At 40.1% G+C, this 27,196-nt stretch overlaps 1 protein-coding gene across 4 annotated transcripts in view; it reads right to left on the bottom strand.

Annotated features, from left to right (window-relative positions):
* Positions 1-27,196, bottom strand: part of CALD1 (caldesmon 1) — a 232,849-nt gene that overhangs the window by 137,134 nt on the left and 68,519 nt on the right. The window contains exon 2 of one of the 4 annotated variants that reach the window (XM_055421298.2): positions 21,593-21,633. The exons of the other annotated variants lie outside the window; for them this stretch is intronic. The gene's annotated coding sequence lies outside the window, so the exon portion shown is untranslated. The remainder of the gene's footprint in view (positions 1-21,592; positions 21,634-27,196) is intronic. 4 annotated transcript variants of the gene reach the window in all.

Raw genomic sequence — 27,196 nt, 5'->3', positions numbered from 1 at the left:
TCCATAGGGTCGCAAAGAGTTGGACACGACTTAAGCGACTTAGCATGCCTGCACAGCAGATACTATTTTAAAATGAGGGTAATAATAACTGCTTTGAAGGGCTTTTAGTCATCTGTGCCTATGCAGTATTTTGCTAATGCTGCTATGGAGGCATTGCCACAGTGGGCTGTCATCTTATGAGCATGGGCTTTTTTTAATTTTTTTACAATTAAAAAAATTGGAGTATAATTGCCTTACAGTGTTATGTTAGTTTCTTCTGTGCAACAATGTAAGTCAGCTATATGTATACATATATCCCCTTCCTCTTGAGCCTCCCTCCCACCCAGCTCTCATCCCACCCCTCTAGGTCATCACAGAGCATCAAGCTGAGCTCCCTTTGCTATACAGCTGCTTCCCACTTGCTATTAATAATTTGTTTTACAGATGATACTATATATATGAGCATGAGCATCTTGATGGCAAGGAATGGTCTTACTCATAATTCTATCCCAAGTATTTAGTAAATTCCATGAACACATCATACTCTGTAAAAGTTCACTGGTGAGTGAGTGAATGAGATAATATATAAAGTGTCCATTACTAAACCAAGAATGCTATAGGCTTCCAATGAATATCACCCCTTTCTTTTCCTCCTCCTTTCATTATTCTCTATCTGGAAAGAAGAATGAATCAACCCTTAGCTTATTTTTATTAGATGGCCAGGATTAGCCAAGGTAGCCAAGGAAGTTTTTCTGAATTCCCCTTCAGATTTCATAGGAAGCCAAAGACATAGCTTGTATTTTTGATCACAGAGGAGCCAATTTTGTACAAGTATGAAGATGAAAAAAATTCTTATTTGAACAGAATGAAATCACATAATGGTACAATAGAAGGGCTTTGATATCGTAAAACGGTTCCTATTTGCTGCAGTCTTTCCTCTGTTATTCTCGGACAATTTTTGAATAGGAATAATCCATGATGCTATTTGCATTGGCCAAGATTTTTCAATTGTTAGTAGAAGAATAAGGGTGAATTTTTAGAGGCAAGATAATTTCTGATCAGAGAAGCCTTAAGAATGTGTCCATGGCAGGGTGAGGGTTAGATGTTTATTTTTAAGCTTTATGAAAAGTTCTCTACTTGTCTAAAGCAAGCAGGAAAGCGAAAGTAATTTATGGTATTATGAAATTTCTGAGCTTCTCATGGGAAAGTAGCTGACGTCAGTGTTTGATAAGCTTCCTGTGGCTACAAACATATGAGACATTAATTCCTAAGAAAAATGCAATCTTTCTCTTTACAGAATCATGGTGTGCCTGCACCTGGCATTTTGTTTAACTGCCTCCCATCAGGAAAAACCTAATGTAGATATTTTTAGAAGTCCAAAGATTGTGGAGAGGCAATGGCAATTGTTTTTGTCACCATCATCATCATAAACATCAGCATCACCACCACCAATGATAATTATCATTATCAACAAGCACTGGTGTTTGTTTAAATTATTTGTAAGGCACTCTTAAATACTTGGGCTCTCATGAGTAATAATAAATGGTACCCTTAATTTTTACATATATTAAAATCTCCAAAGCATACAGTCTTTGCGGCACTCATCTGCCTATGTGGTTATGTATGGCTTCTTTATTTTTCAACTGAGTATATTTTATTTATCAGGTATTACTTTATTTTTAAATGACAGTTTTATTAAGATATAGTTCACACACCACACAATTCATGTCAAGAGAATTTATCTGTTTAAGTGTGTAAGTCAATAGTTTTAGTACATTCAGATTTGCACAATCATCAACACAATCTTAGCCATCTCCCCACCCACCATCAGTTCAGTTCAGTCGCTCAGTCGTGTCCGACTCTCCGCGACCCCATGAATCACAGCACGCCAGGCCTCCCTATCCATCACCAACTCCCGGAGTACACTCAAACTCATGTCCACAGAGTCGGTGATGCCATCCAGCCATTTCATTCTCAGTCGTCCCCTTCTCCTCCCGCCCCCAACCTTTCCCAGCATCAGAGTCTTTTCCAGTGAGTCAACTCGTCGCATGAGGTGGCCAAAGTATTGCAGTTTCAGCTTTAGCATCAGTCCCTCCAATGAACATCCAGGATTGATCTCCTTTAGAATGGACTGGTTGGATCTCCTTGCAGTATAAGGGACTCTCAAGAGTCTTCTCCAACACCACAGTTCAAAATCATCGATTCTTCGGCAATCAGCCTTCTTCACAGTCCAACTCTCACATCCATACATGACCACGGGAAAAACCATAGCCTTGACTAGACGGACCTTGGTTGGCAAAGTAATGTCTCTGCTTTTTAATATACTATCAAGGTTGGTCATAACTTTCCTTCCAAGGAGCAAGCGTCTTTTAATTTCATGGCTGCAATCAGCATCTGCAGTGATTTTGGAGCCCAAAAAAACAAAGTCTGACACTGTTTCCACTGTTTTTCCATCTATTTCCCATGAAGTGATGGGACCAGATGCCATGATCTTTGTTTTCTGAATGTTGAGCTTCAAGCCAAACTTTTCACTCTCCTCTTTCACTTTCATCAAGAGGCTTTTGAGTTCCTCTTCACTTTCTGCCATAAGGGTAGTGTCATCTGCATATCTGAGGTTATTGATATTTCTCCCAGCAATCTTGATTCCAGCTTGTGCTTCTTCCAGCCCAGCGTTCCTCATGATGTACTCTGCATATAAGTTAAATCAGCACGGTGACAATATACAACCTTGATGTACACCTTTTCCTATTTGGAACCAGTCTGTTGTTCCTTGTACAGTTCTAACAGTTGCTTCCTGACCTGCATACAGGTTTCTCAAGAGGCAGGTCAGGTGGTCTGGGATTCCCATCTCTTTCAGAATGTTCCACAGTGTATTGTGATCGACACAGTCAAAGGCTTTGGCATAGTCAATGAAGCAGAAATAGATGTTTTTCTGAAATTCTCTTGCTTTCTCCATGATCCAGCGGATGTTGGCAATTTGATCTCTGGTGCCTCTGCCTTTTCTAAAACCTGCTTGAACATCTGGGAATTCACGGTTTACATACAGCTGAAGCCTGGCTTGGAGCATTTTGAGCATGACTTCACTAGTGTGTGAGATGAGTGCAATTGTGCGGTAGTTTGAGCATTCTTTGGCATTGCCTTTCTTTGGGATTGGAATGAAGACTGACCTCTTCCAGTCCTGTGGCCACTGCTGAGTTTTCCAAATCTGCTGGCATATTGAGTGCAGCACTTTCACAGCATCATCTTTCAAGACCCCACCCACCATAATATCCCCTATATCTTCCAGCTCTAAGCAACCACTAAACTATATTTTGTTTCTATAAAGTTCTCTGTTGTGAATATTTCATATGAATAGAGCCATATAATATGCGGCCTTTTGTGACTGAGTTATTTCTCTTGCACAGTGTTTTCAAGCTCCATCCATATGGTAGCACGTATCAGTATTTCATTCTTTTTTATTGGCTTCTTTTGCCCGTTGTGAATAATGTTGGTATAAACATTTGTGTACAAGTTTTTGCACAGACCTATGTTCTCATTTCTCTTGGGCAGATACCTGGGAGTGGAATTGAAGGGTCACACAGTAATTCTATGTTTAATTGTTTGAGGGACTACAAGACATTTTTCCAAAGTGGCTGCACCATTTGATATTCCTACCAGCAGGGCTCTGTTTTTCCAACATCCTTGCTATGCAAGGTGAATAACTTGTAAATATTTGCTGTGCAGTAAACTTCAGGCCGGAGAAGGCAATGGCAAGCCACTCCAGTACTCTTGCCTAGAGAATCCCATGGACAGAGGAGCCTGGTAGGCTGCAGTCCATGAGGTTGCTACGAGTTGGACATGACTGAGTGACTTCACTTTCACTTTTCACTCTCACACATTGGAGAAGGAAATGGCAACCCACTCCAGTGTTCTTGCCTGGAGAATCCCAGGGACGGGGGAGCCTGGTGGGCTTCCGTCTATGGGGTCACACAGAGTCGGACATGACTGAAGTAACTTAGCAGCAGCAGCAGCAGCAGCAAACTTCAGGCATATAGAATAAGTTTGATAATTGTAAGTTTAGTTACAGTTCATTAAATCAAACCCATTAGTTCCAACAGACTCTCAGTTTATTAACAATCTCAGTACTCAGGAATTTTGGATATTCACAAAGAAGTGGTGTCCTAATTCAGTACTTTCTTGTTGAGACTACAGATAATCAAAGCAATTGGATTATTTATTCAATTCAGTCAGCTCAGTGGAAAATTTGAGCACATTTTATTGATTTAGTGAATCAATATTCTTGTTTCTATTATATAATATGTACTTTGTTTAAAGTATTCTTAAAACTTTTACTAGTGTTAGCTTTTCAGTTCAGTTCAGTTCAGTTCAGTCGCTCAGTCGTGTCCGACTCTCTGCGACCCTATGAATCACAGCACGCCAGGCCTCCCTGTCCATCACCACTCCCTGAGTTCACTCAAACTCATGTCCACAGAGTCGGTGATGCCATCCAGCCATCTCATTCTCTGTCGTCCCCTTCTCCTCCTGCCCCCAACCCTTCCCAGCATCAGAGTCTTTTCCAGTGAGTCAGTACTGATTAAAATTCAAGGACTGTATATTATATATTTTTTGTATGGCTGGTTGCTCAAGATGAGCAAAGCCACAAAGCAAAACAACACTGAAAGTGGAATGAACCTGTTCCTCTTCTCTATGTTGTAATCAACTAGCACTGCCCACCTTTCTCCTCCACTCCAGGGCTTTATGCCAAGACCTGATTCAGAGCCTTAAGCACAAAAGTCTGACCAGGAATGTGAACAGCAGGACTGAGGGCTTAGAACCTAGAATCACTTTGTCCTACCCATATAACAAAGACAAAAGCATCCATGTGTGTAGCCTTGAAAACAATTTGCTGGCTGATGTCATTCCTCAGTATTTCAAAATGTCAGTCTCTGCATGATGTATTTGCACATTTAACTCAAAGAGTAGATAGTGAAGGCTGCAACCCCATGGATGAGACAGAGGGGCCTTTGCACTAGAAGACTGGTACAACATCACGGTCAATGTGTCTCTGTTCATCACAACCCCCCAGTTATCAGTGTGTGATTGTCTTGGAAACTGTGGACATCAGCAAACACAGCAAAATAACAATGCACAGGGGACCATTTTGTGCACAGGGCCCTGGGAAGGGCCAGTGGAATTCCTCTGATCAGTTGCCTTTTGACTTTTTCCCATAGACCTTGTTTTTGCACTGAAATGTCTGGAATGCTTGGTAGGGATGAAGTGGTTGGTCACAAGGCAATTATGCTTCTATCATCAATGGGATCAGTCCTTTGTGGACTGATTTCCAAGTGACTAGTGGTATCATCAATGGACTAAGAATACAAACGAAAGCAATTTTATAGTAAACAGAGCTTTCATATTCCTTTTCCCAAATGATTTTCATGTCAACCCTGGATGTCAGTAAGATAAATATTATTGGAAACATTTTATAAACAGGACCTAGAGAGTCCTGGAGAAGTTAAATGGTTTGTCCAAGGCCTCTCAGCTAGTGGTGAGTAGACATGGGTCTCCAGATCTTGCTCTTTGTAGAACACAACTCTGACTCTAGTTGGTTACTTAACAACCAAGTTCATTCAGCAGGAGCTGGTTGTTTTTTATTTTAAGACAAATCAATCACTATATTTGTTTTTAGGGGACAGATACATCCATTTATTTGACTCCCAACTGGTATCATGGGATAAAATTTTTCAAAACAACAATCCTGAGAATTGATTCTTTGTTACCCTTACAATTTGCACTGTCTTTGCAGTAATGACATGGTGCAGGGAGTGCTACAATCACTAAATCCTTCAAGTAATCATCTTAACCTCAAAGCACCTGAACATCAAAATAGATCTGTGAAGGTATGGAGGCCCACCAGAGGTTTTCCACATGAATTCTCAATCATAGCATCAGTATCCGTGAAGTGTCATCAGAAATCTGAGGTTACCGATGATTTACTCTTTATTAAAACATTAGGGAAGAGTCAAGGTTATCTCTGTAAACCTGACTCTCACTCAATTGCATTCTCGGAATCTTTCTTGGGTGGAAGAAAGGCCTTCTTATGTGTGTTCCTGAGAGTGAGACTTCGCTGTGAATATCATTCCTCACACATCACACAGGGTGAAAAATATTTCGAGATCTGCTCGTCTTCTATTCCTATATCATGACACAAAACATCAGCCCAGTTTGAGATTCTATTTCTAGTTATAAAATGGAAACTGCTAAGGATGAGGCAGAGACAGACTGACGAGATCTCTGCCCTCACTGAGCTAATTCCCTAGTGAGAAAAGTAAAAAATATTAAACTATTTTTCACTTTTTTGTTATCTTTTTGGCTTGAGTTCAAGCCAAAAAAATTTGTGACTAGGAACCCTTAACATATGATCTACTTTCTTAATGTCTTCTTCACTTCTATATCCCCAGTGCTTTGTGGAGTTCTGAGTACACGTTAGTTTCTCAGTAAATATGTGTGATGTCTCTAGATGTTCTGACTTTTCATTTCTAAATCTTGACTTATTATCCAGGGTCATTTTTTTCTGGGACCAGATTCAAACTGGAATAGGGCAATCAGAATCTCACTGAACCATGTTACTAACAATTTTATTGGCAATTATATATTAGATGGTTGATGGTTGTGTGGACAATACCTCAGCTTCAATCTTTTACAGCCACAAACTTAAACCCAGGCTGATCTCTCTAAAAAAAAAAAACCACTGTGTGTGATTAAACAAATGGAGCATGCAGTGAAGATACAGATGGATCAATAAAATCCATTTTCACATTAATATAATATTTCAAATTTAACATTCTATAGTAAATTTATCTCTAAAGAACAGCATTTTTTAAACAGCAGTGTCTTTATTCACATGCCAATAAACATACCAACAGAAGTCTCATCAGGGACAGCATTTATTGCTGAGTTCATTGAATTAAATGAAAGAGACAAATTAGTTCAATAAAATCTTTTGGGCAATTGCCACCACCAAATAATTTCATACTGGGCAGCTCTCTGTCTTTTGAAATGGCAATTCTGGCATTACAAAAGCACATAAAGACTGAATAGAGCTGACATGTATGTAAAACATACCTTGCAGCTTTATAAAGAAAATTCACTTTTCAGAGACAACAATTCTTACATGTTTGGAACACAAAATAAGATTGTGAGAAATTACTGCTAAAGAATGAAAAACAAATGACTCTGCGTAATTCAGAACAACTAAGCTTGCATACACACGCCATCCTAGGACTTTGGATAGAATTACAAATACATTACATGAAATATACTAGAAATGTGAGAAGAAAACATTAAATTTAGCCAGGATTTAAATGGCATTGAGGCTGCGTAGATACTTAAGCTACTCGGGTAATGTTTTTTCCTCTCTCTCTCTCTGAGCCTTTTCATTTCCTGATGTATCTCAAAAGGAAAAGCTCAGAGACAAAAACTGTCCTAATTATGTTTTTAGGCTATTTGAATCCAAAGAGGGGAAATCTAGGAGAGCAGGCACTTGATCATAAGTTCCTTGAGTAAGGAGTAACATTTTATCACTTTATATCCCCACAGCAACTTGTGCAGTACTCATCAATTATTTATTGACAGACTGAAAGACTGATGCTTTTCAAGACTACTTTTATTTCTATTTTACTCTGTTGAAAAAGGTTTCAGATCATTAAATCTGTAAAGTCAGATGTATCTCTGAATGCTCTGTAGATATACATCTTATTATGGAGAAAATGGGCTTTCCAGGTGTCTCAGTGGTATAGAATCTGCCTGCCAATGCAGGAGATGGGGGTTCGATCCCTGGGTCAGGAAGATTCCCTGGAGAAGGAAATGGCAACCCACTCCAGTGTTTTAGCCTGGGAAATCCCATGGACAGAGGAGCCTGGCCTGGTCGGAGAATTTTGAGCATTACTTTGCTAGCGTGTGAGATAAGTGCAATCGTACAGTAGTTTGAACATTCTTTGGCATTACCTTTCTTTGGGAATGTAATTAAAACTGACCTTTTCCAGTCCTGTGGCCACTGCTGAGTTTTCCAAATTTGTTGGCATATTGAGTGTAACACTTTTACAGCATCATATTTTAGGATTTGAAATAGCTCAACTGGAATTTCATCACATCCACTAGCTTTCTCTTTGGAAGAAAAGCTATGACCAACCTAGATAGCTTATTAAAAAGCAGAGACATTACTTTGCCAACAAAGGTCCGTCTAGTCAAAGCTATGGTTTTTCCAGGAATCATGTATGGATGTAAGAGTTGGACTATAAAGAAAGCTGAGTGCTGAAGAACTGATGCTTTTGAACTGTGGTGTTGGAGAAGACTTTCAAGAGTCCCTCGGACTGTAAGGAGATCCAAACAGTCCATCCTAAAGGAAATCAGTCCTGAATATTCATTGGAAGGACTGATGCTGAAGCTGAAACTCCAATACTTTGGCCACCTGATAAGAAGAACTGACTCATTTGAAAAGACCCTGATGCTGGGAAAGACTGAAGGAGGGAGGAAAAGGGGACAACAGAGGATGGTTGGATAGCATCACCAACTCAATGGACATGAATTTGAGTAAACTCTGGGAGTTGGTAATGTACAGGGAGACCTGGCATGCTGCAGTCCATGCAGACACAAAGAACTGGACACGACTGAGTGACCGAATTGAAGTGAATTGAGGAGCCTGGTGGGTTACAATCCATGGGGTCACAAAAGAGTCAGACATGACTTAGTGACTAAAAGACAACAACAAAAGGGAGAATATACAAACATAAATTTCACTCTAGAGAATTTAGAAAATAGAGAAATATTGAGTTTGAGTGAACTCTGGGAATTGGTGATGGACAGGGAGGCCTGGCATGCTGCAATTCATGGGGTTGCAAAGAGTCGGACACAACTGAGTGACTGAACTGAACTGAACTGAGAGAACAATTTTAAAGTCTCTTAATCCCTCCTACTCTGAGATTTAAAGTTTAAATATATTTCCTTCTGGTTCTCTTTACTAACACATATGATAGTGTTTTAAAAACAAATTTAATATGTTATGTATTAATATTTTTCACCTACATATATTTCCCTATACCATTTTTTTAACTTGATTAACAATATCATGGTTTACATAATCATTCCCCTATGACTGGACATATATTTCAAGTTTGGGCTGTTATAATAATATTGTAATGGACATTCTTATATATAAACCATAATCCCCAAATCTCAATCACTTTGTTTCTAATTGTTAAGTAATGTAGAGGGTGTAGTGATGCTCCAGGGATCAAATTGATCACATTTTCTTTATGTGAATTCTTGTTTTCAAATAACCAGCTAGAAAAGTTGGAACAATAATTGCAACGCCACCAAAATACTTACTGATGAGTTATAGCAAATAATATATTCATAGCAAGACAAAATTGAAAAGACCTCTAGTATTATTCATTCATTGCCAAGATTATAGAAAAACCCCCCACCACCCCGCAAAAGTTGTTTTTAAGAACCTAATTTTGGGAGACTCCCTTGGTGGCCCAGTGGGTTAAGGCTTCACGTTTCCTATGCAGGGGGCCTGGGTTCAATCCGTGGTCAGGGAACTAGATCCCACAAGCTGCAACTAACAGTTTGCATGCTGCAGCTAAAGACCCTGCATGCCACAGCAAAGAACTGGTGTGCCACATCTAAGACCTGGCACAGCCAAAAACAAAACAAAATACCTAACTTTCAAGACTGACCAATTTACATCTTGAGAAATGAGATAATCCAAAACTGTATTATAAGCAAAATATACACAAAAGTGTATTGTAAGCAAACACGCTATAGGTAGGTACACACACTGGGAGAAAGGAGAGGGAATAAGTCCTAGTAGTGAGGTAACCCACAGTGTCATAGGAGAGCCACTGGTGGTTTGGGAAGGTCTGGTAGTGAATGTTGCTCAGTCATGTTCGACTCTTTGAGACCCCATGGACTGTAGCCTGCCAGGCTCCTCTGTCCATGGAATTCCAGGCGAGAATACTGGAGTGAGAAGCCGTTCCCTTCTCCAGGGAATCTTCCTAACCCAGGGATTGAACCCAGGTCTCCCCACATTGCAGGCAGATTCTTTACTGTCTGAGCCACCAGGGAAGCCCAGGGAAGTCAAACAGTGTCAATGGTGGCTTTAATGCTCACAGTGCAAGAACTCTGAAGGTGGGGTTTATACTTTACACGTTTGTGTCCACTCTACAACTCAAAACATTCAAGCACTGCCCCTTTTTCTTTCAGCAAAAAGAATATGTTAATAATTGAACATAGTCCATAATCCCTGAATTCTTTCCATCTTCAAATACGGCTCCAGCATTCACCTGACTGCTTGAGCCCTGACTTGGGAGTCTTTCCAGCCACTTTGTCCTCACTGTATATTCCCCACCACTCCCCATGCAATAAATAAGTCCAGTGATTCTCCCTCCAGAATATTTAGTAGAAGCCGTCCGTTTATCTTCATAATTATTGCTACTGCTCTAATCCGAGCCACCTTATCTCTTCGGATCATTCCAGGAGGCTCCTTTACACGTCTTTCTGTTCAAATTTTCTGGCCTTCTGCAAATAAAGACCTTTTAAAAAACACTAATCTGATTGGATCACTGCCCAGCTTAAAATACCTCTATAGCTTCATAGGGCACTTAGATTATAGATTCAATTATTTATACAACCTGCAACTGCTGTTTATGATCTGTTCCTGCCTAACTCTCCAGTTTCCTCTTGTATCACTAATTTTGTGATTTGGTCAGACTTTCTTTCAGTTTCTTGCATGGATCCAAATCTTGCAGGCCCTAGGTCATGCTGTTCTCTAAGACTGAAATGATTCCCCTACATTTCCTTAGTAATATCATCACATTTCTTACTTGGATAGTCCTTAGTTAGTTAGTTATTTCAGTCGCTCAGTCGTGTCCGACTCTTTGCGACCCCATGAATCACAGCCCGCCAGGCCTCCCTGTCCATCACCAACTCCCGGAGTTCACTCAAACTCATGTCCCTCGAGTCGGTGATGCTATCCAGCCATCTCATTCTTTGTCGTCCCCTTCTCCTCCTGCCCCCAATCCTTCCCGGCTTCGGACTCTGGACCTTCCTTAGCTTTCCTCAAACCCACAAAGTCAAAGTTTTTGCAACACTCACAAAGCACTGATTTATTATTTTTTTTGTTATAGCACAAGCACAAGATACATGATTAAAGCTTTAAGTATTCTATCCATTTATATTGCCAAGGTATATAAAATTAAAGGTATTAGATATGAAGATTTTTAAGATTTTTTCCCTTCATATTATTCTTTTATGGCTCTTGTTATTTATCTTCATGTACAACAATCACAATTTGTAATGATATTTATGTTTCAGTGTCTATGTATTTATTTAATGTTTGTCTTTCCTACCAGGTTGAAAGCTCCATAAAGGTTGTCTGCTTTTTTTTAAAAACCATTGATCCCCAAGCACTTTGCAATTACCTAAAATATAGTGATCTCTCAACAAACACGTATAAAATGAATAAGTGACCAAGAAACAGTCAATATTTCAAAAGAATATCCAGTGACAAGATAGGGAATTAATTAATTATAAATTAATTAATTTATAGGTTTATTATCTATTTGTAGATAGAGTATGAAGTTTGTCATTGACCAAGTGCTCAATAAACTGAATAGATTAATGAATATATGGATGAATTTTTATTAGGTGTCAAAATAGAATATGATTAAATTCTGAATGAAGGGGAGATAACCATACCAAAGCAACCAGGTAAATAACCTGCTGCTACACTTTTCTCTAAAAGTAGTTTGGAAGAGAAAGTATACTTTCCATCGTTAATAGCTGAATCACACATGATGTCATTTGATTCTCATAAGAACATTGTGAGATAGAGAATATATCATCTCCATTTGGTGAACAATGAAATTAAGTCCAATATCTACGATTACTCAGACTGCTGTGGGTCCAGCACTCAAATTCTGAATTTCTAACACTAGAGACTGAGTGATAACAAGAGCAGGAGAAAATATGAGAGTTAATGTGATTTTGTTCTAATCTCTTCCTCTGCTTCTGTGATAAGGTTAGTTGGACTTTTAATAAATTGATACAGCCCTTCAATAAGAAACAAATAAATACCCAAATATTCCCAAGTCTTCCAGGTTAAAAATCTGATTTTGGTCTCAGTTGCTATTCCTAATACTTTTGGGATTGGCAAGATTTGATTTTTCTTTCCAGCCATATATCAAAATATACTCTGAGCCACATTTGCCTCTTTTACTTTTCTTGAGGAAAGGCTCTCAAGAAAACTGCCTTGGTACAGAAAAACTACTCATACACTGGCCATGATACTGGCTTATTTCCATATAACCTAATATGGCTAAGAAAATGGATGACTGGAACAGAGTGACGATTGCCAAATTTAACAACTTTTTAGTAAGAAAACTGCCAGAGTCCTCTGTTTAGACGTAGAGTAATTGCTGTTCAGATGCTAGTACTGATCCGTTCACATCAACAAAACTGTAAGGACTTCTACACAGTAACAAAAACCAGATACCTGCCCGCCTTGCCCACTCACAGGCAAGATGAATAAATAAAAGTTGCCCAAGAAGGCTCTCAGTGATACTACATTGAATACGTTGCCCTTCTTGGGTTATAAAGGCTGAGTGACTGAGCATACCCAATTAAGATTCTGTAGGAGGGCCTCTGAGTTTGTGTAAAATCAAACAGCTTCACACAGAGGAAAGGATGAAAGAAAATTTCCCATTTCCCATCATGGATTTATCATTATCTTCTGCAAACAACATCTCTGACTGACATTTCTGCTTCTTACTCCTGGTACTCAGATCCAGATATCAACACTATCTTAAACTCACCCTTTCCCTCATCACAAATACAACGCGTATGCATGTGTGCTCCATTATGTCCGACTCTCAGGGACCCCATGGACTGAAGCCTGCTAGGCTCGTTGGTCCATAGGATTCTCCAATCAAGAATACTGGAATGGGGTGCCATTTCCTTCTCCAAGGGATCTTCCCAACCTAGGGACTGAACCCATGTCTCTTATATCTTCTGGACTGGCAGGTGGATTCTTTACCAGCTTACCAGCTAAGCCATTGGGGAAGTCCACAAATATAATGGTCATCAAATCTGAGAATTCTCCTTGGGCTGTTTCAGTCATAAGGGCTTCCTTGTTTCCATTCCCACTATTGTTTTCTTTGTTCATAAACTTTTGTGCCTGTCATCTGACCAGGCACTGCAATTTCTTCGGCTGTTTTGAGGCATGAGAAATGTTTTAAAGTCGGACAGATCTGGATCTGCACTTCAGATCTGCCACTTACTTGCTGGGTGACTTTTGCGGACTGTTTTAATTTCTCTGTAAAAATGGAAAGCATCTATTTTGCATGGTTGTTGTGGGAACTAAATGAGATGTCACATGGTAGTGTGACACCTGACATGAAGGAAATGCTTCGGACACGTCAGCAAGCGCCGATGTTCTGCGTCTATTCTCTTCCTAATCTCAGGGCATTCTGAACACTCCAGCTGGAGGCTTTTTCCTAACTACCTGTGCAGAAATTCAAAGGGAAAAATATACCGTTGACCTTGGAAATTTGCCTTGGTCATTGAGAAATGGAGTGCTGCCTAAAAATTCAGTCTGGCCCAAGTTAAAGAAAAACTAACGTCAACATTTTTGTGACTTAGAGCTACTAAGAGCATAAGCCCAGGGCAGATGACTGTTTTGTTTTATGTAAATTGAACACTTTGATCTATTTTTGTTTCTGTAAAAGTGCAGTTGTGTTCCACTCCCAAGTTGCTTGGGAGAGAATTAGGCAAAGAGCTGAAAAGCTGATTTTTTTCCCCCACAGCCATTCCAGTCTCAGGTAACTTTTCATTTGCCCTCTTCTTCCTTAGGCCCCACTGGCCACTGTGTCTAACATTTTGTTTTAAACTGTGATCCAGTCTGGACTGAATCATGATGTTCTTCTAACACTTAAAACCATTCATCAAAGATTATTAAACAACACAGTTCTTTGGAAATCAGGAAAAGAGTTTTTCCATGCATAGGGTGAAGCTGAGAGAGGTAGGGAGGGGTAGAAAATTCTAAGAGGATGACAGGAATTTGGAGCAGGAGGTGACAGGAAAACATAGGCATTCCCAGCACTCTCTTTCTTGGGGATTCCTAGAAATATGGAGATTGAGGCCCCAATAACCCAGGAAGAGCTGTGTCATTTCCAGGTTACATACTTATGAACAATTAATAAACAATAAAAAAAGGTTATGATTAGTTTAAATAATTCAGACAACTGTCACTGTGTAATGGAAAGTACTGGCTAGATGTTAAATGGCCTCAATTTTAGGTTCCGGTGATACTGCTAACTAGTCATGGGACTTTGGGCAAGTCATGAACTCTGCAGACCTCAAGTTCCTCAAGGGTAAAAGGATGAAGGGTGTATTGGAAGAGCTCTGCTATTTATGGATTAGATGAGCCACAGTATTCAGGAAGGCTTCCCAGGTGGCACAGTGGTTAACAATCCGTCTGCCAATATAGGAGATGCAATAGTTGCGGGTTTGATCTCTGGGTTGGGAAGATCCTTTGGAGTAGGAAATGGCAATCTGCTCCAGTATTGTTTCTTGAAAAAATTCCACTGACAGAGGAGCCTGGTTCATGGAGTCGCAAAGAGTTGGACACAACTGAACGACTCAGCACACTCACACACATACACACAGTACTCAGAAGAGGCTTCACAGAGAAGACTGGCTCTCAGGCAAGAGTTAAGATTCAGGATAACTAGAAAAAAAGGAGTGAGGATATTTCAGTCTTGCTTAGGAACCAAGCAAAGCCACTTGAGCAGAAACACACAAGTTAAATTCATGAGCGAGCACATTCAAAAGTATGGCTGGGAGGGTTGGGGAAGCATGTTGTATTGATTATGTCCTTGGATATCCATTTCACACCTTATCCTTGGAACAGGAATTAGGAATTTTAAATATAAATGATAGTTTGGAAAGATTCACAGTGTCTAGAATGAGATGGGTCAGGGAGGGGACTAAACAATATGGAAATAAGTTTGGTGATTCTTGAAATCTTAACTAAAATGGTGACAATGAAACTTTGGATGAAAAGATAGTCAGTGAAGAATCTAGAAATGATGCTTTTATTTCTCTCCAACCTGTCCTATCTCCTCTGGTTACTCTGTGGAGTTATCTTCTCTCAGATACAACACTTAACTCTAATTCCTGGGTCTAAGAATTGAGCTATTAATGGTTTATAAATCATTTGGAAGATTCATCTACAGGAAGTGCCAAGATCATTTTTTTTGTAAGTATAAAATGACTTTGGGCTGTTTTGCAAATAGAGGTCTTTAATTATATGATTGAATACAATTTTATAAATCATATAGACCAATAATCCACTCAGTAAAAAAGAAATCTCCATATTATTCTGAAAGAATACACATATTATACACACAGCAAACTTAGGCCTGCCTCTGCCTTATAAGGTTTTCCAGGGTGGCTCAGATGTCTCAGATGGTAAAGAATCTGCCTGTAATGCAGGAAACCCGGGTTTTATCCCTGGGTTGGGTAGATTCCCCCGGAGAAAAGAATGGAGCCCACTTCAGTATTATTGCCTGGAGAATTCCATGGACAGAGGAGCCTGGTGTGCTACAGTCCATGGGTCACAAAGAGTTGGACACGACTGAGTGACTAACACTACCTTATAAAGATTTAGTTCCCACTTCTTACATTTTTCTTGAAATCCAGCTAAAAGTAAGAGATTGTCTCAGAAAGAATGAGAACTTTCACCCTGAGGAAGGCCTGCAACATAGGAAACCTTGATCCTCCCAATCAACTTTCTCTTTTCTTTGACATGGGAAGGTTATTGGCACCTGGGCACAACTTGAAACCTAGCTCTTGGGCGTTGATGCTTATCTAGAATAAAATACCACCCTAGTGGTCCTCAAGATGTAGTCCCCAGACCAGCAGCATCAATATAATATAGAAATTTACTCAAAATTGTGAAACTTTGGGGCCCCTCCCCACACCTACTGAATTAGAGACAGGGGACGGGGCATGGCAAACTGTGTTTTACAAGTTCCCCAGATAATTCCAGTGTTAAAGTTTGAGACCCACTATGTTAAAGTATTAAAGGTGATGCCCTTAGCAATAAAAATGGTTAGCAATAATTCACGGGGTGGGGGTGGAAATAATATATATAAGACTTACTCAGCTGGTAAAGAATCCACCTGCAATGTGGGAGACCTGAGTCCCATCCCTGGGTTGGGAAGATCCCTTGGAGAAGGGAAGGGCTGGCTACCCACTCCAGTATTCTGGCCTGGAGAATTCCATGGACTTGTATAGTCCATGGGGTTGAAAAGAGTAGGACATGGCTGAACGACTTTCACTTTCTACAAATCTGAAAGTTAGGCTATGAAATTATCTTTACACAGAGAAAACAATACTAATTTCTCTCCCTCTTTAATAATTAGACATTTTATAGCAATTTAAAGACCATAAACTACCCTAGTTACTTTTTCGGCCACACCACATGGTACGTGGGATCTTAATCTCCACACCAAGGATCAAACCTGCACCCACTGCAGGGCAAGCACAGTGTCTTAACCACTAGATCACAAGAGAAGTTCCCTTAATTACTCATTAAAATAAATGATTTGAAAGAAGGAATCCAAAATTAACTGTCTACTAGCATTAGCAAAGTTTACAAAGCAGATTTGTTTTAACTAGGTACATAGCATCCTCTTAACAACCCTATGAAGTAGAATGAAACAGAGCTGGAATGAAGTCCAAGCCTACCAGAATGTATGAACCCATTCATTTTCTATTAAACTTTCTGTTATCTTGTAAATATTAATTGCCTTGCCCTTTCCCCATCTCCCATTCCCTGCTTTATCTCAGTTTTGATGCTTTGAAATGACAGTTTCAGGCCAAATAATAGCAGAACCTCTTCAAATTACGGGTAGTAAACACTTGGAAAACATTACTTGCAGTGCTGGTACCAGGCTAAAAATGCATATAGGTTCAAGAAGAGTTTAGAGATATTACTGGATAATAGACTTAAAAGGTCCTCTGAAAGAAAGAAAAGAAAAAGAAGGCTTGAAGATAACACTAAGTTCTAGAGGATGTACAGGTTTCATAATATAACATAAATTCCAACAATAGTCCCTTTTTGCCATTATCTCAGACATCAGGCTATAGAACTTGAATTTGACCAAGTGAGATATATCTTGGATTCTGATATTTATAATAGTCTAATGACTTGAGTGTCAAATATTCTTTTCACTTTTTTATTAAGAAGTTATCATTACAGTGGAAAGTGGAAAAAGCAGAAGATGCTACATATATGCCATTCAGGCAACTGGAAAGAAATTTATATTTACCATATGCTAAGTGTGTGTCAAATGCCATACATCTCTATTTTAATGTTTCAGACAAACCCACGAGGGGAGTGTTTTTTCTCTCCACTTGTAGATGAGAAAGTACAGGCTTGAGAGGTTAAGGAACTTGCCAAGCATCAGATAGAGGTGGAAGAGTTGGAGTAGAATGCACATCTTAATCTAGCTCCTTCCCGCCACTCCAAAGGGAAACATTCAAAAAAACAAACAAACAAAAAAAGGATAAAAAAAAAGAATTAAAGAAAGAAAGAAAAGGTTGTTCAGGTACCCAGTTATTTCATTCACTGTTGTTTGAACAGAAGCAGCTGATGTCTTAAATCAATCTGATCAACTGCACAAGTACTGGTTGTTTGGATTTTTTATAAAGGTTTGATTGAAAGTCAGTTATTTCAGTGGCCATATGTAGACCTGGACTTAATAAATGACCACCTTTGAGTCCCCCAGCTGGAAGAGCACAAAAGAAGCCGGAGGCAAGTCAGTGGCAAATTGCCACCCCAAACAAATTGCGGCATGTAAGCTCCGAAACTTGAATTACCCTTTAAGGATTAAGGTTCAGGACTGTGAAAAATTAAAAATGTTGCCTAGCCTAGGAAATAGCATATGAATCAAAAATATCATTACTAAGCTTAACTGCCCTCCTAATCTTCCACTTTCATGACATCTACACTGTTTTGTTATTCTTAATGGACCAAATCCCCTTTCTGGTAATGTTCTGGAAATTCTATTTTTGTGGTAATTTAAAAAGTCATATGGCATGTTCTTTACATTTGGTTTATGTAGGAGTTAAGACCACTTCAAACATACTTTTCTTTTTTAGTCTGATGGCTATTTAATATTGTGTCACTCACTGGTTGAAATAAAAGTAGGTTAATCTGCAAAAATACATGAACACCCAAAAAAGACTGAATTGTATCTTTAGAAATGATTTTTTTTTCAAAGTCAGACATCAAAGGCTGCATATTGCAGAAAGTTTATTTTGAGAGGCTTCAGTCAAAACAGTTTGGAAACTATGAAATGAGTCATTTTTTCTTAAAGAAATGTAACTTTGTCTATTCCCACTGCATTTTTGGTTTGGTAGGAGACATCTTTATTCCACAGGATTTTAAAAGCATGTTTAAGATTCCATAGGTTTAGTATTACATCACTAATGGTTTCTAATGAGATCCAGGCAATAGCAAGAGGGGAAAAAAAGAACAGCACAAAAACTGAATTCTAAAACATCAAGTACCATGTGAAACATGGAAAAGTCCATGCTTTATCTATGGCTGAAGCCATCTGGCAAAAAGAAAAAAAAAAAAAAAGGGGTGTGGGGGAGGATTCACATTCTATCAACCAGATGTAGATGACAAGATACCTAATGTTTGACAATTTGGAATCAGTCATCTAAAGGGATGAATTTTTTACTTTTCAAGCAGATGTGTGCTGCCCTGTAAAATCTGTGAAACATGCAAATATCTACTCTGTATTCATTCTATTGAGTGCTTGCTGTTGCTGTTTAGTCTCTAAATCATGTTCAACTCATTGTGACCTTGCTGACTGCAGACTGCCAGGCTCCTCCGTTCATGGGATTTCCCAGGTAAGAATACTGGAACGGATTGCCATTTCCTTTTCCAAGGGATCTTCCTGACCAGGGATCGAACCCATGTCTCCTTTACCGCTGAGCCATCTAGGAAGCATATTGAGTGCTTAAGTCTTTAGTTATTTGTTTGATTTTATCCTCATAAACACCTTTTATGTAAGTATTATACCAATTGTACTTTTGAGATGATGTCAGGGTGTACATAAGAAGATAATGTGAAAACCAAACCTTCCCCAAGCCTTTAGCAACTCTGGTATTTCAAGGAACATAGATGAGGGGACAGTTGGGGTTGGCAGGATGACCCACAGAGATTAGTAAATGATAATGGGTAAATGAGATAAATGGAGACTTTCTAGAATTTTTGCTTAAGGGCTCCAAAGTTAAACTTTCCAGTCTACAGATGGGTATAATCACTGCAGATGCTGATTGCAGCCATGAAATTAAAAGACGCTTGCTCCTTGGAAGGAAAGTTATGACCAACCTTGATAGTATTTTAAAAAGCAGAGACATTACTTTGCCAACCAAGGTCCGTCTAGTCAAGGCAATGGTTTTTCCCGTGGTCATGTATGGATGTGACAGTTGGACTGTGAAGAAAGCTGATCGCCAAAGAATAGATGCTTTTGAACTGTGGTGTTGGAGAAGACTCTTGAGAGTCCCTTATACTGCAAGGAGATCCAACCAGTCCATTTTAGAGGAGATCAATCCTGGATGTTCATTGGAGGGACTGATGCTAAAGCTGAAGCTGCAATACTTTGGCCACCTCATGCGACGAGTTGACTCACTGGAAAAGACTCTGATGCTGGGAAAGGTTGGGGGCGGGAGGAGAAGGGGACGACCGAGAATGAGATGGCTGGATGGCATCACCGACTCTGTGGACATGAGTTTGAGTGAACTCTGGGAGTTGGTGATGGACAGGGAGGCCTGGCGTGCTGTGATTCATGGGGTCGCGGAGAGTTGGACACGACTGAGCGACTGAACAAACAAAAAAACACCAGTTTCTGTTGAAGGGTGGGGCTGTGTTCCCGCCCTGTTATTTGACCTGAGGCCAAACTGTGGTGGAGGTAATGAAGATAATGGTGACCTCCTTCAAAAGATCCAGGCATGCACTGCTACACTCAGGGCCCCCAACCTTGCAGCAGGCCACCACGACCCACGCCTCCGCCAGAGACTCCTGGACACTCACAGGCAAGTCTGGGTTGGTCTCTTGTGGGATCCCTGCTCCTTTCTCCTGGGTCCTGGTGCGCACAAGGTTCTGTTTGTGCCCTCCCAGAGTCTACTTCCCAGTCCTGTGTAAGTTCTGGCAGCTCTATGGTGGGGTTAATGGCGACCTCCTCCAAGAGGGCTTATGCCATACCCAGGTCTGTTGCACGCAGCCATACCCAGGTCCACTGCACCCAGAGCCCCTGCCCCTGCAGCAGTCCACTGCCTACCAGTACCTCCTCAGGAGACACTCAAAGACAGTTCTGTCTCAGTCTCTGTGGGGTCTCTGGGCTGAAACTAGGCTGCATCTCTGAAGGTGCACTCCTAATCCTTTCCTCAGGATTCAGCTCTTTGGAACATGTTAATACAATTCTCCGGGAATTCCATTCAGTCACATATCACATGCTCGAAGCTAAACGATGAAAAATGTCTTTAAAAAGCAGAGACATTACTTTGCCAACAAAGGTCCGTCTAGTCAAAGCTATGGGTTTTCCAGTAGTTATGTATGGATGTAAGAGTTAGACTATAAAGAATCTGAGTGCTGAAGAACTGATGCTTTTGAACTGTGGTGTTGGAGAAGACTCTTGAGAGTCCCTTGGACTGCAAGGAGATCCAACCAGTCCATCCTAAAGGAAATCAGTCCTGAATATTCATTAGAAGGACTGATGTTGAAGCTGAAACTCCAATACTTTGGCCACTTGATGCAAAGAACTAACTCCTTGGAAAAGACCCTAATGCTGGGAAAGATTGAAGGCAGGAGGAGAAGGGGATGACAGAGGATGAGATGACTGGATGACATCACCGACTCAATGGACATGAGGTTGAGTAAACTCTGGGAGTTGGTGATGGACAGGGAGGCTTGGCGTGCTGCAGTCCCTGGGGTTGAAAAGAGCCAGACACAACTGAGCAACTGAACTGAACTGAACTGAACATCAGTTTATAACTTTATAGTGTCAAAACTTTCTGTGTCACGATCACATTTGAGCTTTGTCACAGGCCTATTACACAGGAAGTTTTCTAAAAACCTATCCAACAATTTAATCTCAAAGCAACTCAACGATTATGGACCTGAGTCTGGAGTGTCCATATATAAAGTACTGTACTAGTCATAGTGGAGAGGGAGCAAAACAAACGTCAATGAAGGCACAGTTTTTGTCTTCAAAGAACTTAAACAGGGAGACAGACACAACCAACTATGTCACAAAATAGAAAGCTGAGAATAAAAAATGCAATAGGAGCTCTCCTAGTGGTCCAGTGGTTAAGAATCTGCCTTCCAATGCAGGGGACTTGGGCTCAGTCCCTGAAGAGGAACTAAGATCCCACATGCAGCAGGGCAACTAAGCCCTCGTGTCACAACTAAGACCCAAAGCAGCCGAATAAATCAATGAATACATTTCAAAAATTTACATTAGAAATAAATAAACAAAAGTGCAATTAAACACACCTGATTCTCTTCAGATGAAGTAGCACAAGCTGCTTTAAGATCTGGAAAGGAAGTTTGAAAAGGTGATGACAAGAGGCACTGTTTTAGAAAGCTGAAATACTTTTATACAAGGAGGAATCCATGTCATAGATTATTTATAGTGTTAGCTTTTACTCATATGACAGTTATTCAACACTGACAACATTCCAGGAGTGTGTTCTTTAAAAAAATTATAACATTCGGTTCAGTTCAGTCGCTCAGTCGTGTCCGACTCTCCGCGACCCCATGAATCACAGCATACCAGGCCTCCCTGTCCATCACCAACTCCCAGAGTTCACTCAAACTCATGTCCATCGAGTCGGTGATGCCATCCAGCCATCTCATTCTCTGTTGTCCCCTTCTCCTCCTGCCCCCAATCCCTCCCAGCATCAGAGTCTTTTCCAGTGAGTCAACTTGTCGCATGAGGTGGCCAAAGTATTGGAGGTTCAGCTTTTTTTTTATAACATTACATTTTGTATAACATTACATTTTGTCAAATTTCTTATGAAAATCACCACAATATGACATTCAACTGAAGAATAAAATCTCAGTCACTCTACTGCATGCCTTATTTATACCATGTTGGGCAACACATTTGACAAATGAGTCGATCAAATGTATGTCTTGTTCAGACACATGATTCTAGAAATTCCAGAAAGTCTCTCTTCATTTAATTTACCCATTATCATTCACCAAATAAATTGATTGTTAGAACAAAGCAAGAAATATAACATTTTCCCACATACCGGAGAAATGAGGCAAACCTCATTTTAAGTCCAGACATTGTAATAGTAAAAGGTAGCTATTGGCATCTCATTAAACACAAAATTCTAAAACTGAACATGTCTGATTTCCCTTCTATGTATAACTTTAACTTAGCAAGCAGTACTGTACCTAAAACAAGATAGAGTTGCCCAAGGATTGACACCATCTTGAGCATCATCATCATCTTTTTGGTGAAAAGTCACAAAGTTGTCAGTTGTTTTGTTAGTCTCAACTATTTTGTTAACAGGGCTTCCCTGGTAGCTCAGCTGGTAAAGAATCTGCCTGCAATGCCGTAGATCTGGGTTCGATCCCAGATTTGGGAAGATCCCCTGGAGAAGGGAAAGGCTACCCACTGCAGTATTCTTACCTGGAGAATTCCATGGACTGCATTGTCCATGGGGTCACAAAGAGTTGGATACCACTGAGCGATTTTCACTTTCACTCTCATTTTTTTAATAGTTTAGGACTTTCCCCTACAAGTGTCTGGCCAATAGAATTTGGGGTGCTGAAGTTTACCCATTTTTATAAGAATTATATGCTAAATCTTTGAAGGACACAAGGAAAGATGGATGGCTAGACAGACAGACAGACAGACTGGGGTTATAACTGTTGTTTTCACTACAGATGTCATCTTTAGACATCACCTGACTCTCTACTATAAAACATAGGGAAATTTGTTTCCTTAACACTAGCATCACTACGAACAAAGTTAGTGGAGGTGATGGGATTCCAGTTGAGCTATTTCAAATCTTGGAAGATGATGCTGTGAAAGTGCTGCACTCAATATGCCAGCATATTTGGAAAACTCAGCAGTGGCCACAGGACTGGAAAGGTCAGTCTTCATTCCAATCCCAAAGAAAGGCAATGCCAAAGAATGCTCAAACTACTGCACAATTGCACTCATCTCACACTAGTAAAGTCATGCTCAAAATTCTCCAAGCCAGGCTTCAGCAATATGTGAACCGTGAACTCCCAGATGTTCAAGTAGGTTTTAGAAAAGGCAGAGGCACCAGAGATCAAATTGCCAAAATCCGCTGGATCATGGAGAAAGCAAGAGAGTTCCAGAAAAACATCTATTTCTGCTTCATTGACTATGCCAAAGCCTTTAACTTTGTGGATCACAATAAACTGTGGAAAATTCTGAAAGAGATGGGAATCCCAGACCACCTGACCTGCCTCTTGAGAAAACTGTATGCAGGTCAGGAAGCAACAATCAGAACTGTACATGGAACAACAGACTGGTTCCAAATAGGAAAAGGAGTACGTCAAGGTTGTATATTGTCACCTTGCTTATTTAACTTATATGCAGAATACATCATGAGGAATGCTGGGCTGGAAGAAGCACAAGCTGGAATCAAGATTGCCAGGAGAAATATCAATAACCTCAGATATGCAGATGACACCACCCTTATGGTAGAAAGTGAAGAGGAACTCAAAAGCCTCTTGATGAAGTGAAAGAGGAGAGTGAAAATGTTGGCTTGAAGCTCAACATTCAGAAAACAAAGATCATGGCATCTGGTCCCATCACTTCATGGGAAATAGATGGGAAAACAGTGGAAACAGTGTCAGACTTTATTTTTTTGGGCTCCAAAATCACTGCGGATGCTGACTGCAGCCATGAAATTAAAAGACGCTTACTCCTTGGAAGGAAAGTTATGACCAACCTAGATAGCATATTAAAAAGCAGAGACATTACTTTGCCAACCAAGGTCCGTCTAGTCAAGGCTATGGTTTTTCCAGTGGTCATGTATGGATGTGAGAGTTGGACTGTGAAGAAAGCTGATCGCTGAAGAATTGATGCTATTGAACTGTGGTGTTGGAGAAGACTCTTGAGAGTTCCCTGGACTGCAAGGAGATCCAACCAGTCAGTCCTAAAGGAAATCAGTCCTGAATATTCATTGGAAGGACTGATGCTGAAGCGAAGCTCCAATATGTTGGCCAGCTGATGTGAAGAACTGACTCATTTGAAAAGACCCTGATGCTGGTAAAGCCTGAAGGCAGGAGAAGAAGGGGACGATAGAGGATGAGATTGTTGGATAGCACCACTGACTTGACGGACATGAGTTTGAGCAAGCTCCAGGTAATGGACAGGGAAGCCTGGCATGTTGCAGGCCATGGGTTTGCAAAGAGTCAAACACGACTGAGCATCTGAACTGAAAGGTGAAAGGTAGACCTTCAGATCACTTAAACATTTCTAGTGGATAATACAGCCAAAAAGTCTTCCAGTAGCCAGATGCTTTTTCTCTATCTTGTGTACTATTTTCTATATACCTTGTACTGTAACTTTTCTTGAATATTCTGTATATCACACAAAAGTATCTGAATAGGATCATCCAACATCTAGACTTTCATATATCTTTCAGCAGTCTTTTAGGCCCAGAAGTATTTTACCTGGAAGACTAAATGTGCTCTATTCATTTTTACCTGTGTCAGATTTCTCCTACATTTTACTGATCTTCCTTTAAAAAACAGAACTATTTTCTTTTAGAAACCAATAGACTTTGGAGTAAAATGGTTTAAAGGGCAGTTCCTCATAGCTTACTGTCCATCTGTGCTGTGCTACGCTAAGTCTCATCATGTCTCACTCTGATCCTATGGCCTGCAGCCCACCAGGCTCCTCTGTCCATGGGATTCTCCAGGCAAGAAAACTGGAGTGGATTGCCATGCCCTTCTCCAGGGGATCTTCTCCACCCAGGGAACCTGCGTCTCTTATGTCTCCTGCATTGGCAAAAGGGTTCTTTACCACTAGTGCTAACCGGGAAGTCTTACTGTCCATCTACACAGGGTCAAAATCATCAGATCAGTCAGTTTAATCTTACTACAGTGTAGACAGACTACCCAACTACTCTCATCAATATGGACTGAAGTTCACTTAGACTATGTCTTAGAAGATTCTGGTTATCATATATATAAAGAGACATGACTCAAAGCTCCTTTTTTAGATTCAAATTCTCCTGAAAGTCAAAACTGAACTTTGTAGAAAGCTAAAAAATAAGCACATTAACAAAATTATAAGACCATGCCTGATTTTCACTAGACCCATTATTTTAGTTCCTGTTATCTTTGCAGGTATATTTTCATGGCTATCTTAATCCTTTCATTAAAACTTGGAAGACGACTAGAGAAACAGAAACTTTTATTTTGGGAGATTATTAGTGTTCCACAATTCTTCTTTCCACTGGGCAATAAAGACTGGCCACTGGTGGCAGAGGGATATTCAAGTGGCAGTTAACTACAGCATACAGAACTATGGGATACCATGTCTGGGAGGTGCCAGAAATAGGCTGGTCAATTTTTATAACCTTGGTTGATAATTCTCTACTGTGAGGTCTGACTCTCTTCACTTATGAAATTAAAGCTATTTTTCCTTTACCATCTCTATAGGGACTTTATGATTAAAAAGATAATAAATATGATAAAAACAATGTGTTTTATGTGCAGTCATTGTGAGGCTCTACAGTGATTTTTTTCCAATGAGTCAACTCGTCGCATGAGGTGGCCAAAGTATTGCAGTTTCAGCTTTAGCATCAGTCTTTCCAATGAACACCCAGGATCGATCCCCCTTAGAATGGACTGGTTGGATCTCCTTGCGGTACAAGGGACTCTCAAGAGTCTTCTCCAGCACCACAGTTCAAAAGCATCAATTCTTCGGCGATCAGCCTTCTTCACAGTCCAACTCTCACATGAGTTTGAGTGAACTCCGGGAGTTGGTGATGGACAGGGAGGCCTGGTGTGCTGTGATTCATGGGGTCGCGGAGAGTCAGACACAACTGAGCGACTGAACTGAATTGAACTGAACTGAACAGTGATTTTACAATGGCTTCTTAGCTGTTGACTGAACTTTCCAAAACTTTATAGAGATTATTTCAACACTACTGGACTGGATTGAGGTTCTAAGGGTATGCAAGTACTTTTGTTAAGCAGTCTTTTTTTTTTTTTTAATTTTTTATTTCTAAAAAAGAATTTTATTAAAAAAGCACAAATGCAAAGAAATGAACAGAGGAAAATTTATGCGTCGAACCTGGACTGGTCACTTATGATAATATACATGCTACAATTCCATTCTCTCCAATCATTCCACCTTCACCCTCTCCCACAGAGTCCCAAAGACTGTTCTAAATGCCTATGTCTAAAAGTATCCCAAACACTAAGGGTGTGGATATCACTTGGGCCTCACTACACCAACTCAAAACAGCACGTTTATAGTGAGTATTTACTATGTGCTAGATACAGTGCTAAGAGCACTGAGAATAAAGCTATAAACATGAGAGACATTATCCCAGTCCTCTTAAGTTTGCAGTCTACTAGGGGTATGAAAATCAAATATCACAATGCAGTGTGATAATCTTGCTATAGAGAAAGAACTGCGCATTGTTGGAATACAGAGAAGGCAATTAGCCAAACATGAGTCTGTTAAGCTTTCCTGAGGAAGTGCCATCTAAGCTGAGACTTAAGATAGTGGAGTAGGAGGGTGTGGAACGGCATGGAGAATCTGTTTTAATCTCCCAGAGAGAGTCATTTGTGCCTCAAGTATATTCTCCATGCTAGGGCCTTGGTTCTTTCTCCTGGGCCTCACCTGGGGTCACTCTTCTGTCTGGTCAGATTCCTTGTCCTCAGTTCCTCTTGCTTTGTACAGTATCAGAAGAGCTTATAGAGGAGAGAGGAGAGGAAGACCTATGTGTAGAATTTAGATCTGGACTTACTGCCTTTCCTTTCAAAGAAAGGCCCTCTTTAGAGTGGTCAGTTCAGATTTTCTCCAGTGCCTGAACATGGTTAAAATCTCTACCACATACTCCTGGCATCCAGTCTCCTGTCTTTTTC

This window comes from Moschus berezovskii, chromosome 3, assembly GCF_049115385.1.
Source record: "Moschus berezovskii isolate FMDL1 chromosome 3, NW_MosBer_1.0, whole genome shotgun sequence".
NCBI lineage: Eukaryota > Metazoa > Chordata > Mammalia > Artiodactyla > Moschidae > Moschus > Moschus berezovskii.
This window is presented reverse-complemented; position numbering and strand designations above follow the sequence as displayed.